General features: G+C 40.7%; 1 protein-coding gene across 2 annotated transcripts in view; it reads right to left on the reverse strand.

Moving 5' to 3' along the window:
• The window catches only part of ppfibp2b (PPFIA binding protein 2b), an 83,045-nt gene extending 69,349 nt beyond the window's left edge, over positions 1-13,696 (reverse strand). For both annotated transcript variants that reach the window (XM_084364225.1, XM_084364226.1), the window contains exon 1: positions 13,522-13,696. The gene's annotated coding sequence lies outside the window, so the exon portion shown is untranslated. The remainder of the gene's footprint in view (positions 1-13,521) is intronic.

Consider the following 13,696-nt stretch of genomic DNA (forward strand, 5'->3'; position numbering starts at 1 on the left):
TTTTTACAACACTGTAGAATCAATGCGGTGCATGAAGAGATAATCACGTGTGGAAGTTTTACTGTAACATATACTGGTCCCTCTGGATTTTCATTTGAAGAGATACTTGTCAGAAGGCCTGCTGGTCAGGTCACATGGTTATAAATCATAGTGAAAGAATTGCAGACTTCTGAAACAAATGACTACCTTGATGTATAAACACACTAACTGACTGCACACCTTTTATCTTGCAGCGGCAGCCTGAAAGATAGTAATACAGGGCTACTGTTGTTCCAGTTTAGACACATTCACACCTGGCAGGAATCCAGTACAGCCACATTCTTGTAATGTCAGTTGCGGACCAGTTTGACTATGGTAATAACCAGACTAACAACTTGCCCAAGGGCACCAGAAGCTAAGATCAACAGATTAAATCTGTAAAAGGTGTGTGTATTTGTGACTGACCGCTTGAATGAACAAAAGCCAGTGTCATGAATGACTCCCAAGTAAACCCACTGTGTTAGTATGAAATGCCATGAAATATCATTTAGGTCACTTAGATTCTAGGTAACTTTGTGTCTGGGATGTGGTGATTACAAACATTCAAATATTAAAACATGATGCAACTAAATGTACTGCAAGAGAGAAAAAACAGATACACACGACAGAAAGATAAAGAGCCAGAGTGAAGAAGAGATAAACTATAAAGAGATTTCACCCAGGGCACAGCTCCCCCAACAAAGGCACCCAGCAGAGCTGATATGAGCTGACACTGAGCGGATTGATGTACGACACTTAGCCTATGGACTATTATCATGAGCATGGCTTATTACTTATCATCAAGCTGACTTACTGTAATCAGAAGAGGATGGAGACACACAGGCACACACAACCGCCTGTCAGTGAAACACACTCACTTTCATATTAATTTCCCCAGTGTCAGCCCACCATTCATTCAGTGAGCGGAGAGGCTCCAGAGAATCTCTTTTAATGATAATGTTGTGACAGCTAATTCAGTGCAGATTGTGCTTTTTGTTCATCAAACATTTCTGAGAGGCAGAGCTGCTCTGAGGTCAAAAGAAAACAATGAATCAATGAAAACGACATGGAATGAATTATACTTATTAGTGATTTGGAATTTTTTTGTTAAAGGCAAACTGGTTGACACCTTTTATCATGCCTAATAATTTCAGTGGCAGGCTAACTAACTAGCTGTGACTGCTAACTGGCTTAGCTCGTCTGAACTTGGAAAGTAAGCAAGGCAAATATCGCATAAAACATCGCCTCCCCATCCCATTTTTTTTATTACTAGGCTTCATTTCTGAATTTGTTTAAGAAACGTGTCCAACTAGTGTAACTTAAAAAAGCAGCGTTTCACGTGTCGTAAACAGAGGGATGTTTTTTCACACAAAATAGACACCTGACAAAGCAGGTTGTATGTGTGACTTCACAGGGAGACATACAATTGTCACAGAAAAAGAACAACCGTCAAAATGTGCATATCTTAAAAAAGCTTAAAATACTACATTCACGATTGAACCACAAGATACAGGATAAAAAGCAACACAGTGAAAGCCATTCAGGATGCTATATGCACATTATTTTACTTTATTTACCTAAAACTCTGATCATATCTTACATTACCCCTTTAAGTCCTTGTGTAAAACACTATTCTCAAAAATTACAGTATTGGCTGTTAACTACTCCGTTTTTGTCTGTGTTTTTTAATATTATATTTTTAAACATTATTATATTTAAACAAGAAACTGAAATAATTAAATGTGCTGTTCTGTAAATGCCATCTAAGCTCTGTTTCCCCAACAGACCGTCAGTGTTCTCGACTGAATGGTATTTGATGCTATTAATCAACTAATTCAGTTTGATATTAAGACGTATGGCACAACCTCAATTTGTGTAATGATGGAAACTTTTCTTACTTCTCATTCCTGCAAATACAAAAGGTGGGTTCACCCTTCACTGCATTCCTGATTATAACACAAAGGGAAATTTTGGGGGAGTGAGCCAGTGAACCGGGAACAGAAGAGATCTATGAGGGGAAAATGTTCCATCTGCAGCTTGTTTTCTAACTTGCCTGACAGGAACAGAAGGTTGGGAACATTATTCTAGCGTGCTCACATATATACAGAATTTGGCCAAGGCATTTGGATGTGCATACATTACATATGCAAATGATGAAAGTATTCACAGTTATGTAAGAGTATCACGCAAAGGCAAAATAGCACCTCCGGTAACCAGAACTAGCCTTTAACTCAGGGATGAGCACTGGACACAAACTTTTCCTCAGAATGAATCAATACCACACAAGCAGAGAGAGGGGCTTCAGCATGTTAAATATTAAGTGACACTCCTTGTCAAACATCTGCAGAGAGCTGTCGTTGTTTCACAAAGTTTCAGCATCACCAAAACCTTCACAAGGTGCAATTATCGGGATGAGCCTGTGACAACGGGAAATACCAGAATGAATGTGAACCTGTATGGTTGAGAAGAATGGTGAAACATTAACACAGAGAAACACAATGGAGAAACACACGTACACACACAGAGAGGGGTGAGTGTGTGAGTTTACCGTTCCTCCTCATTTGGCTTAGCCTGTTTGGATTAGTGTCACCAGCTAGAGGCCAGACCTAAGCCCCCCAGGCCCTCCTGTCACACAGGGTAAATACAACTGTGTATGTCTGTGTGTGTGTGTGTGTGTGTGTGTGTGTTTGAATGGAACCAACCCAACAAGAAACACCAGATTCCTCACCAATTAAAGTCAATGCGACGGGACCACTGACATTTAAGACGAGGACGTTCCCTGTTCTGTCCTTAAGTTCAGCCTGAAAGTCTCTCTCTCCCTCTTTCTCTCGCTCTCACACTCAGCTGTGATTTCATTTTCACCATTTGGTTATCTTAGTAGTCAAGCAACTGGTGTTAGTGTGACTGTTATTTATGTTACATGTTATGTTTTTTTTTTGTTTTTTTTTACCAAATAGGTACTATTTCAATATGGATGTTGCAACAATACTTTAGAGAGCCCTTTAAATGTTAATTGCATTGTGTGAGAAACCCTGAGTAGGATTGGACGTTGTCTATAGTAGTGCTGAAACACCTGAGGATAACAAAACTATACTGATTTTCCGTATCTTATTTTGAGAAATATAATTATGCTTTTTCAACAAAATCCTACAAAGTCGCAGTATGCAGTTTGAACATACACAATGCAAAACTTTATGCCTCTCTCCGCTGCCTTGCATCACTTCGCTAAGCCCCTACCTCCAAACCCACACGTGCCCCGTAGATGGCTTCAGAGGCGGCTGGATGAGACTCTGCTTCGGCAGTGAGGTCAAGAAACAGAAGAGGACCTGCTTTTTCCAGGATAGGGTGCCATTTTAGTGGACTGTCACACCGACCTCTAATAACAGAAAAGAAAACTGGACATTCTCAGCTTTGTGTGAAGGCCACACACACACACACACACACACAAACACACACACACACACACACACACACACACACACACACACACACACACACTACTGTCCCTCAAAAGTTATTCCCCACTGATTGTCATCATGCCTCTTTGCTACAAGTTGATACAAGATTTATGGCATCAAACACACATTTTCTTCCATTGAATCAGGCTTTCACCATCTGAAGGGACGTGCTCGGCCTTCTGCATGTAGAGCAGCCAATAAGAACGCCCACTCCCTGATACGCCTTGTGATGGGCCAAATTCTCCATCACGGGCTAGATTTTCTGAGGGCTGTCTAAAGGCCGAAAACAGAGCAAGAGGAGGTGCAGAAGTCGAGCCTTCAGACCAATTAATGCCAAATAATACCGCCTACCCCAGCTTTAATGTAGTATGTCGTCGAAACACAAGTAGTCGCATGTAAAACCTTATCAAAAAAAGCCAAGCAAAATCAAACTGCAGCCACGTTAAAACTCAGCAGGCAACAACTGTTATTTTCACATTGTGCAAATTTTTGGCAGATATGGTTTCTACAGAAGTATGGTGAAAGGTTTGATGAAACCCACCTGTGGTTGATTTCTACGGAAACATCTCAGGAGTAGGATATTTTCAGCTCTTCCACCTCACCACACAAGTACGCTAACAAATGATCGTTAGTTAGATCTCATACTTGGAAGTGTATGTGTGTATGTATGTGTGTATGTGTGTGTGTATGTGTGTGATGACCAGAGTAAAATTACTTTGACAAGAGAGGTTGCGCAGGTTCGTCACACATTGGAGTACTGTGCAGCAGCAGTGGGGGCGAGGTGGTCAGGTAGAACACAATAACAGCCTCGCACACAGACAGTTCTGGTTCTCCGGTTCTCTGGTTTTTGAGTCTTGGAGTGTTTCTCCAATGATATTTTACACCATGTGGTTGGCAACCCCAGTGTAAGCAACACAGAGTTTCTCTTACCTGACACCTGCAGCTAAATGTACAGTAGGGATGAGCATTTTAAGGTATTTCCATATTCCGAGTTTTCGCTTTAAGGGTATATAGGGTCCAAAATGAACACAGAAGTAACCAATTACAGGTAGGTGTTAGAGTAAGTACCTTTCTGAGAGTTTTTTTTTAATTAACTAACATTATCAACAGAATTTGAAGAAAAAAAAAACGTTATGTCAAACACATCCATGTACTGTGATGCAAACATGTCTATTGCATTTAGTATGCTAACCAGTTAGCCCCTGCCCAACCTGTACCTCAATAGGCGATAGACTGATAGTATAGCCCCTGTAGTTTAAGCTGGGAGATATATGCCAGCAGTGATGTTTCACAAGCTCTACTCCCTTTCAGTGTAATAAATGAACAAAATAACCTCACAAGATGTGAAAATAATGTGGCTCCTGACCCTGTCTGCAGTGTCTTCTCATCCCTGTAGACATCCTGACGTCCTGATCACAGCCGCTGTAAATCACCTCTGTATTGTATCCCCCGTCTTCAAACTGACCTCCAGCGGCCTTGGAAGTTGTGTTCATTCTCTGGCAGTTAAACGGGGTTGGGCTGAGCCCTGTTGCTCGTTGGGCCCCTGTGATCCGAGGTTTCAGTCCAGGTTAACTCTAGGGCCACTGGCTCCACAGCTAACCGTGCCATTAACTAATTAACTAGCGGTTGCTAGCTACAGCCAAGCTAGTTAGCAGAGAGCAGCAGTTGTTGGATACTCTGGTTACTGTATATGTTGCCCACTATATTTTGTAGCTACCTTAGAATGCTGGCCATATTTTCAGTCATCATTTTCCTAAAAAGCTGTCAAATCTTCTCTGCTGGTGGCATTCATGACATCATTCTGCCGGGAACTTTTGACTTTCTCATAAACTTTGACACATGAGGCTAAATTAAAGTGGATGGTGCAACAGACACATCTAATAAGCTACAATAGCTTTCTGTTTTGTACTTCCTGTCTGTTTCCTTTCCCTCAAACGTCAACATGGTTAGCTTCTGGTCAACAGCACCAATTTGGGTGTCAAAGCTCACCAAAGCTACAAATTTTCACTGCTGCTGGTTTGACAGGGCCTTTAGACTGAACTGTTTGTGAGACAGAACATCTATACATATCCACAGCCAATGCTCTCAAGCTCATGTAAACAACTTCCCTTCCTGAAGCTAAAACCACTAACAAACCAGACGGGTTCTTCTGCTAATGGCAAATGGTTGGAGTAGAATGATGCAGTATTTACTGTGGTCAATCATTACAGCATTTTCCATACATGATTGTTTTGTTCATGGATGGTCTCCAGCTTTGTGTCAGCTGTTTTGTCATTTTCTTAATATCAGTAAGAAGTTTAAAGTTGCATATTGTTAAATAATCATACACATCACTGTTTGGTCCTCTTGGGTTATATACATGTCAAACACATAGTGATGCAGCTCCAGTGGTGATTAACCAGTCCCACATATGTATTTACTTTTATGAGACTGTAGAAAAACTGACTGTACAGTAAAACATATGGTCGAAGTTTCTGGGGGCATTCTCAGCAATGGGCTTCAAGAAAAAACAGTCTTAACTGTGACATCATTCATTTCTGGCATGAATCTAAATGCAATTAAAACAAGGCTTTTGAGTGAGTCTGTTTTGAGTATACAATGTAATATGCTTGTTGGGCCTCCAAAACACAGTTTGACACAAAGACACAGGCGGCTAAGCAGCTATAAAAACCAAGCAGAAATAAAAATTAATCACTAACATACATGTTTAAGACATTTTTAGAGAGGAGTTGGTGGAGAAACTCATAATCTCATCTTTCCCCTTGAGGCTGAAGATAAAACACCAATAGGCTATATTTCAAAAAGTCTTGTCCTCCCTTTTTCTTGGACCTTCATTTTTCACAGAGTGTTTTTCAAGTTTCAGGACAGTAATCACAGGAGAGCAGCCTCATTGCATAAATTCCTTGCCTGAAGAAAAAAACCTTCCCAGTACATTATAAGCCTCGTAACAGAACTAAAATTGCCCTTTTAAATCTCTCATGTGTGCAGTTTCTTTCTTTCCCCTTTCTAACTGTTGGTCCAGAAAAGAAAAAAGAAACTATGAATTAATTCTGAGCAACAGCTGGAATAGGAAGTACAGCTGTGCAGTGGGCAGTTTTGTCTTTCCAAGCAGAAGCAGATTTTATTTTCCGGTTCATTTTGAAGCCCTGACATGGCCTGGGGCGTGAAACCAGCAGAGAGCTCAGAGACTAGTGTCAGCAAGCCAGTGCTGTAAAAACAACATGTCAACACCACTTAATACATACACATTAAAGACAGTCACAACCTCATGTGACATCTGGGACTAACCAATCAGCACTTAGCTGGGAACGGAAAAGCCAATGGGAGCCACAGAGAGTAATGAACTGGGCGGTTTGATAGCGGACTCATTCTGCCATGTGTTGAAGCTGGTGAGATGACAGAGGAAAGCATCATGGACAGAACAGCAGGCCATGTGCTATCGAGGCAGTTCAGACATGTGTGTGCACTCACATATCAGTTTAAGCTGTGCACCTCAAAACCAAAACTCAAAATACCACTGCTGGTTGTTTGTTGTGAGTAAACACCACTTACTCCGACCAAGTATTGAAACTACAAATAATGTCACCCATTGGCTTTGATGAGTATTTTACAAAGAGAAGAGGATAACATTACAATAATACTGAAGTTTGTTGATGGTATATTAAAAGTTATTTTTGTTTAAGTTGATTTAATATCATTTTATAAAATATTGATTCTTCTTTTAAGTTTAGGTGGAAATCTTTCTTTTTTTTTACTTTTCACACTTTTGTCTGAAGTTAATGTATTGATTAAGTATTACCAGCAACATTACAATGCTTTTTACATGTAAACATATCAATAATTTAAAAGTCCTTTGCTGGTAATACTTGGCTTGTAATTTGTTCTTTTTCAGTCAAGGGCCGGAAAAAAGGGGAACAAGTGAAGCCTTATCAACATAATATATGCTTAAGTGTCACATAATTTTAGCCACAGAATACCAAATCTGAACAAAGAATAAGGATTCGGTCATTTTTGACCTTTACTTTTGAATACTGAATAAATTCAAGGTCTGCTCCTGCTTTGTAATTATATGCTGCAGCAGCAGGGGTGGGTCAGGTATGAAATATTTAAAGAGGTAGTCCAGCAATGGAGTTCTTAACGACCAATAACTTGGGGGCTTCATAACAGACATTGAAAAAAGAAGGTCAAAGAGGTCAAAAATGTAAGCGGCACACATCTTTCCAACTCCACACCTGCAGTTCTTAACTGTACGTCTGAGGTCTCCGAGCCCAAGCAAATTCCGCGTTAATGGCATTTAAGGAGAGGAGTTATTTTTTTATTTATGTTTATTACTTGACAGAGCTCTCCCAGAGCAGCAGAACATATTACACAAGCATTTTCCCATGCTGAGGTGCTCCTCATGAAAAGGAAACTAACTGGATATTAAGTGGAATGCTATTTTAAGTCGAAAAACACAGCCAGCTTTCCACCAGTGCAGCTTTTCTAAACTCCAAACTGTCATCGTCCCCAGGTGACATACAACAAATATATACACTGTATTACTGATAACTCAGTGCAGGTTCAATGCTTCTCTGAAAGTCTGTGTTATATCACATGTGTGCAATGGTTGAAAATTTGGTCATGTTTCACCTCTCACCCGCATCAAGCCACAACATCGCTCCCTCTTCCTCTCCTCCTGGGAGAGGGGAGCAGATTGGGTCTCACGAGTAGAGAGTTACTAAAATACAACACTAAAACTGCATACGTATTAGGAAATGGGTCGGAATGTTTAGTTTTCTTTTGTGATTTTTTTTTAATTGCTGTGGTGGCCATGGTAAAATGTTACCAGCAGAATCGCTGCTCCTGGTGGTTCACACGATTATACAGTGATGATTTCAGACAACAAAATCACGAGGAGATCAGATTTGCAGCGCTGCTTCTAGTTATAAAACGTAGTTGTACTGTCTCATGTCTTCAGAAACATGTGACTAAATGGTCGCAGTCTGGAGCCCTGAATGATGATAGTAAATGCCAGAGCCACCTCCTGCTGGAGCCCCAGTGGAGGAAACCAACTGAGACCATGAACCGTTTGTGCTCTGCCAGCTGATTCAGATGGAGTTCAAAGATTTTGGCCAGCAGCCTTGTGAGTGCAGTAGACCAACATCCTCATTAGCCTCAACCAAAGCTCTGTCCAAAAAGAATGATGTTCCATCTGCTGAGACACTTCCAAGCACAAGTTAGCAGAGGGTGATAAAAATATATATCTCCACAATGACAGCCAAGCATGTAGCAGGACAAAAGAGTGAAGTGCTGCACCTCAGAGACTGGCACCTTGGCTACAGCAGACTAGAGTTACAAAGAGCCAGAGTCACGACCTGTTAACAAGCTATCTGGACAAGAACAGAGACAGATCACATGACAGGATAATGTTACAGTCACATAAGCATAGGCTGCGTGCGTTTGTCTTTTCAAGGGTCTCAGGTAAATGTCATCATGAAGCAGGTGCACACACACACACAAACCCACTTCATTTCAGCTAAACAGATCCAAACCTCAAGCTTTGACATAAAACAATGAATCAGCACTATCCTACCACTCCAGAGCAAAGAGGAACAGAAAAAACTATCTGCGTCACTTCTGCGTGTGTTTTGGCAGGGCTAATACTCAACCGAATTGAAGTTTACTTTCCATTTCCATTTTTATTTGAAGGAGGGCAATGTGATTTTTTTGTCTCCTCAGATCCACAGGCTTCTGCTAAATCAGGAAAAGGAGAATTCACACTGTCCGACACTGAAACCCAAAGAGAGACCAGTCTGTGCAGAAAATGTACCAGGACTTATGCAACAGAGGGTAGAGTTAAGACAAATAATACACCAAAATCAAATCCACATCAAATATTGACATCGGATCCGTCTCCTAGGGTGATTATCAGTACTGAAGTTAAACTCCTGCATGATGAGGATCACGTCCTTGTAACACAGAAGCACATACAAAAACATAACCTATATTTATGGTAAGTACATTAAATACTCAAATATGATATTGCTCATAGGAAAGTATGATGTATTAAATGATTTATTAGTTTTCAGCATCAGCTTACTTTTCATTTTTTTTGGTCTTGCTTTTGGTCGACATTGCTGTTCTCGTCCAATATATTATATTTTAAAAGAAACTTGGATGTAAATTCACCTGCTGCCCACTGCTGCTCCTCTCCTGCCCTCACTGCCTCATCGCCCTCACTCTTTTTTACCTCCCTCCCTCACCTCTTCTCTCCTCTGCTTGTCAACTCTATGTTTGAATTGTTCCTGACAAGTCCAACAGACATGGATTGGACTACAGCGATGCTCACATGCCCCACTTTTTTTCGAGAAGGGTCATGTGTTGCGTGAAATGTATTCCAACCAGAGAATATTAAAGAAGTGACTTGTATATACAGTACAAGATTATCTGTTATTGCCAGCTCCAATACTTTCCATTGATGCTGAAAAGCAGACATTATTCAACAACTGTGCGTGTGTGTGTTAATAAATTTGGCTCTGCTCCTAAAGTGCTGCATCATCTTAACAGCGTCACCATCACTCCTTCTTTTTTTTCTCAGTCCGCAGAGTCAGAGCAAATGGAAACAAAATCGAATAATACAAGCTTTTATCCTCCACTCCTTTGCTAACAACACAGCTAATTCCCCTTCTTTCAATCTTTGTTTGCCATTTAACACTTCCTCTCCTCACCCCTGCCATCCATCTCTTTTAACTTTGGGCTGAAAATGTGCATGTGGTGGATATGTCTATATTAGAATTTTTGAGTCCTATCTGTATAAGCATCTGTTCCAAAAATCAAGTATTCTTCGAGCTCTAATTCACAAACTTAAAGGTTGTTGTTTTTTTATTTAAGTAATAACCCAGTCTGACTTCATGTGTCCACCCCACTTCTAAGAAACCAAACCTCTGGGTCCTACAGTAGACAATGTAAGGTTACTTCAAAGAACCACGAGCATCTATAGGTTCAAAAACAGCCCCCTCATTGCCAAGATAATGCCCCAATAAATAAATAAATTGAGATTTGGTTTTCTAAACACCAGAAAAAAGGTGAGTCATCTCAAACCTTTAATATTCTCCCTGCTTCTTCCCTCACAAAAGAGGCTTGTGTCTCTAAAGAGAGTGTGCCAAAACCCGTCTACAGGCAGCGCAGGCTGCACAGTAACCACACTCAAACAGGGGATTAAAGTTGTTGTTAAGTTCCATGACACGCCATGGTGATACAATGTATTTGCATATTTTCAAATAGTTTATCGAGTATTTGCACCAACACAGTACTTTCCTTTATCACATATTAATTCCTCAACTCGTCCCACGTCCACTCAGGTGTGGCGTTGCTGTAGTGTGCACTGTCAAATAAGCGAAGCAATGTCTGAAAAAATACAATTTAAAATCCTAATCCATGTCTTTACTTTATCTCTATCCTTCTCTCTTTTCCAGAAATCCAGGAAGGGCCAAGGAGTGCTCTTTTCATTTATTTTTCTCTCTGACAGGAATATGACTCCAGCCTGTGTAGCATCTATCCTCTGCTCTTCTTCTTCAACCTTTTTCTAATTTCCTTTCCCCCCCTTCTCCCTCCCTTGACAGCAAAACAAAGATAACCTCTAATAAACTACAGTCATTTCATTCTTTTCTGCTTCTTTTCTTTTCTCTCTCCGCCACTATCTCTTCTTCCTCTCCCTCAGCATGTGGAGGATTATTCCTTGTAGATTAACAGCCTGACTTTGTCTTCCTGGTCTCTACCCTTTTCCTCCTTTTTCTCATCCTCTCTCATCTCTCTTTTCTACCCATTCCTCTGCCTTAATCTTGCCTACTGTATATCTCTCCGTCTTTACTCATTCATGTCTCTTTTACTGTGTCCCTCGTCGCCATCAGAGAACATAGATTACCTCCAGTGAACTACACTTAGTGGTGTGATTAGGAGCAGTGGTTAAGACGACAGAGCAATCATCTGAACCTATATGGCTGCAGAGAAAACCACCACTCTTGGTATTACACAAGCGGCTTTGATCACAGGGATGAGTGCCATCATCTGCTGATCCAGTGTGCGCACTCTATGCATGCATATGTGCTCTAAAAGCTACTCCAAAGTAGGCTAATAACACTGTCAAAACAAACTGTCTTATAACTGTTGAAGTTAGATATTTAGGGCATTTATCTATTGCCACTTCACTCCAGCTCCTGTTTTATGGCCTCTGTTGTTTCTAAGTGCTCATGCCACCCAAGTGCTCACCAAAGCAGGCTTAATCAATTCACTGTCGACAGCGGCAATGATGCCTTTCAACTGTCTCCCTTTTAAATGAGATTTGCAATAGAAAAGAGGCACCGGCCTGCTGTATTCAGTGGCAGGAGGCTCCTTCAGCTCTCTAAAGTCGCCTGTCTCTGATGTCTGTGCGTGTGCACGTGCATGCCTGTGTGTGTATGTACACTATCTCCAGCGTTAGATGAAGCAGCAGATGCTTCAGCAGAGGGGAGCCACACATCAGCCTTGATATCATGCCATTAGCATATCAGCATCCCCTGGTTTTACTCCCTCCCTGCCCCCCCCTCTTTTACTCACGCTGTCAGAAATTGATGATCTGCAATTACACAGCATGTGTCAGTGCAACTAAACATCATTTAATAGCTCCGAGCTGCCAGAGCATGACTGAGCAAGCGGGGAGGCACCAGTGTCACAATAAAAGTACCATGTTTTCTGTCCTGGAGCATGACGCTCGTACATAAGTCAAATTTCCAGCACATGACATAAAAGTTCATACTAAATAATCCACAGTACATCTATCCTGCGTGTACTACGGTACATGACTATTACACCTATGACAGCATGAGCAATTTGAGGTACTTACGGTAGGGTGACCACAGGGATGAATTAATGTACTGTTCACCACAGGCCTGTAGCATAATCAAAAGAATATTCTAGTATTAATATAAGTATATTCTTGTTCATGTAAGTACAGGTGTGAAAGGCGTGCTAATATCACTGCAAACTCACTACAGCACACGTTTAAGTCCGGACAAACAGTAAATCGAACGTGTATTGTCATTGTTTCTACTCAGGGACTATATTCCATCAACCGTGGCATCACTTTTACAGCGAGAGAGGAAAGAAGGAAACAGTGACGGGAAAGAAAAAACAGCTTCAACTGCTCTTTCATGTCAAAACCAGACAATTACTCAGGATGGACAGCCCAAGAGAAGTAATGACAGTCCCTTCAATACAGCATATAGACGCAATATGTAGTTTTGGGGTAGAATTTTAAATCAGAAGAGAAAGATCTGCATTGACTGATTTTTTTTAATGCCTGAACAAACTAAGATAAACAACATTTCTTTGTTTTCAAGACTGAATAAACTGAATAAACAAACCAAACAAAGGAAAATAAGGTCCCAAAACACTGTTTGAAGCTAGAAAGGTGGCAGGGTCCACCACATATAAACAAAGTCAAACAGCATGAAGTTTTGTTGTCCTTTAAGGTCAGTTTGTTTATTCAGTCATGAAAACGAAGACAGTTTGTTTATTTAGGTATGAAGAAATTAGTCAATGAAGATCTTTGTCTTATGATAAGTATTTCTTACCCAAAACTACATAGTGCACCGTTAAAGGACAACTCAATTTCATGCTGTTTTTACTTTGTTTATATTTGGCGGACCCTGCCACCTTTCTAGCTTCAAACAGCGTTCTGGCACATTAATTTCCTCTGAGAACAGCTTGTTTATTCAGTTATGGAAAAGATAAATATTTCTGAGTTTGCATTACTACCTCATCAATATTGTAAATATTAAAATTCTGAGTTTAAAATTCATAGTGCCCCTTTAAGAGACTTGCCTATAGTTTTGCAAACTCAAATGATAAGTTTAAAGCAAACTTATCTTAGATTCACGACAACATTTATACAAAATGGCCAAAGAAATGAACTACACGACACTTGCCTACAACACCACGCTAACCTTACAGTGCATCACAGCAGCAGCAGCAGCAGCAGCACACTCCTACAGTAGGCTCATTAGCTCCATGCAGTTATGTTACTTACAAGATGCGTCTCCTCTGAAGCTTTATCGAACTAAATCCTTTACTGTTGTTTGCGGGCGACACTTGAAGATAAAGTGGGCTCACGGACACGCGCGCACACACACATGCCCCTCACACACACATAAACACACTCACACGCGCTCTGGACTGTTGAGCGCTCCCTGGTTCTGGACTGT

This window comes from Pagrus pagrus (assembly GCF_965226575.1).
Source record: "Pagrus pagrus genome assembly, chromosome: 10".
Taxonomy (NCBI): domain Eukaryota; kingdom Metazoa; phylum Chordata; class Actinopteri; order Spariformes; family Sparidae; genus Pagrus; species Pagrus pagrus.